At 41.5% G+C, this 2,490-nt stretch overlaps 1 long non-coding RNA gene across 1 annotated transcript; it reads right to left on the reverse strand.

The window, feature by feature from the left end:
- Positions 1 to 531: 531 nt before the first annotated feature.
- On the reverse strand, positions 532 to 2,219 carry LOC140252183 (uncharacterized). Its single transcript, XR_011903561.1, has 3 exons — positions 2,189 to 2,219; positions 1,516 to 1,615; positions 532 to 1,053 (listed from the first exon to the last, which is right to left on the reverse strand). It is a non-coding gene; the product is annotated as an uncharacterized lncRNA (long non-coding RNA).
- Between the last annotated feature and the right edge of the window lie 271 nt (positions 2,220 to 2,490).

Consider the following 2,490-nt stretch of genomic DNA (forward strand, 5'->3'; position numbering starts at 1 on the left):
AGGGGGGTTGGAGCTACATGGTCCTTAAGGTCCCTTCCAACCTAGCTCATTCTGTGATAGTTCCAACCCTCTGCTGTGGGCAGATCATGTTGATTTAGAGTGATATCATTTGAAATTTGCTACAGTTTGGTATTTCTACCTGACATTAAATGAGAATCCCAGCAGGATGCCTACTACAGGACAGATTCTGTGGGACTCCAATCCCAGTTCTAAAAGCCAGTGTCGCAATGAGGCTTCCTATTCTGAGGCTTAGAATATGCTATGGACTATGTTGCATAAGAAGAAAGTCTCAGGACCACAATTCTCATCCTTTTACTATTTACTGAAGCCTAGATTTGACAACAAACCTTGAGTATTACATGGATGAGCATTTTCTTGTGGGTGTGGTGGTGACCAGATTGGTGGCACTGAATTGATGTGGAACACACAGTTGGGAAAATGCACAGGGAGATCTGTGAAGGTGTAAAAATGTAGAAGCTGAATCGTAAGTCATATCTTTATTTATAAAGCACATTCTATAAGTGTCTAGAGCATTAAAGGAACATATTTTACAATACAAATGTCACCTACATTGGGTGACAATCTGTGGTTTGCGGCCATGAAATTTAAGACCTTTTGCTCTGTTCCAAAATTAATTCTGATCTATAGATTTCAAGATCTTCTGCTTTCCTTGTGACCCAGAGGCCACCCGTCCGTGTGGATTAATAGACCACTAATGCATACAAGGTGCGAACGCAGAGCACACTGAGAGATGAGTCAAAACTGATTGACTACAGCTTAAAAAATAAAATAAAAATTTAAAAAAAAAAAATAGGCATGATGTCATCAAACCTTCAGAGAAAAATAGCAAACACGAAACCCTGGTAAAGTCCTGATGAAGTGGAGTAGAGTGTAGGTCCCTATCTCAACCTTAACATTTTATCTTTCATGTAACCAGCTCCAGCAGCACTTCCTGCAGAGGTTGACTGCTTGTGTTAAGTAGTCATTATCTTTCCTTTGTCCTCTTCTGTTCCACCAAACCACACGGAGAGCCCTGAACATCAGCCTTCTGTTCTGCAGATGGAGAATCATCAAGCACAGGGAAAACAGTGTAGCCACAGAAGAGGCTAATGCTTTTACTTTACATTTACCTAGTGTGCAGGTCTACTTTCATCAGGCTTATGTTTTCTCCACCATATTTAGCAGAAACATCAGTTAGCATTAGTCTTTACTAGCAATGTATTTCTAGATGGGATCCCACCCCATGAACTCAACTGCTTCCAGGCTCTACCAGCTAATTCATTTCCCCCAATGGATTGATTCCAGTTTGCCGAGTACATAAGTCAACCCAATAGCACCCCTTTAAAAATAAAGGATTTCATAGCAGCTCCATGCCAGCAACAGAAGGACACAGTTTGCAAAGAATGGGTTGGAGCTCAACTGCCTTTAAGATTCCTTTCAACATAAGCTGTTCTGTGATGTTATAGAGAACAAGATGAAATGCTTGGGAGATGAGTTCTCCTTATGTTCACTCACCCCCTTGATTTTGCTTCTCAGCTGTTTGTGGTAGAGCCTGTTATTCTCAATGTCAACAAGCATCAGGGTTCAAGGTGATGTGAACAGTACATTTGAAGTGCTGCATAAGAAGAAGATAAGATCTCTTTAAGGCCATTCAGAACATCAATGTGTTTTGTTCTCATCCTGCTACACTTTCTGATCTCTTCACTCTTTGCAGGTTGCGGCAAGGGGTACATGTGTGGCAGTTATAAGTCTGGATCAAGATTCAGACTATTGGGCAGGTTTCTTAGAAGACATCTACTCTGTGTTACAGCTGTGAGTGCAAGAAGCGAGTCACAAAGTGGGCTTGAAAGCCAAATTTAGCCTCTTGTTTCCTTGAGGAAACAGCACAACTGTTGGCAGCATTACTCTTGTGAGTTTAGTTTGAAAACTTCAGTGTTTTAACTTGGTACCTCATGAAACAAGAACTAGTAAACATTCCAAATCAGATATAGGAACAGATAAGCTTGCGCTTCACCTCACAGGAGCTTCTGCACAGTACATGACTGTTACAAAAGCTATCACTATAGTGCTGTAATGTGATAGAAAGCACAGCTATAACAGCTGAGTAGGAAAGTCCTAGGCTGCAACAAGGATGTGCTCAAATGCAACAACCATATACACAGAAACAAAGAAAAAGAAACCCACTTACCATTGAAAAGGCCTCAGGAAGGCAGAGATTGCCAGCAAGATTCTCTTGCCTTCACTACCAACCTTTAAATGAGGTCTGGAAAATGCTGGATCTTGGCTCCACCCATTCCAGCCACCCAGGTGCACTGTATGCACCTGAGCTCCCCTGGGTTGACCTTGCGTTCCCACCAGGTGCTCAATCACTGTTTCCAAATGTGACTCAGCATTTCCACTGCAGTCATCATTCACTAATTGTTGTTAAATACCAAATTTACTTCTTACAGGCTTAGGTCTGGCTTTTCTTTTTCTATATTGCGTACTTAT

Source organism: Excalfactoria chinensis, chromosome 4 (genome assembly GCF_039878825.1).
Source record: "Excalfactoria chinensis isolate bCotChi1 chromosome 4, bCotChi1.hap2, whole genome shotgun sequence".
NCBI classification, from domain to species: domain Eukaryota; kingdom Metazoa; phylum Chordata; class Aves; order Galliformes; family Phasianidae; genus Excalfactoria; species Excalfactoria chinensis.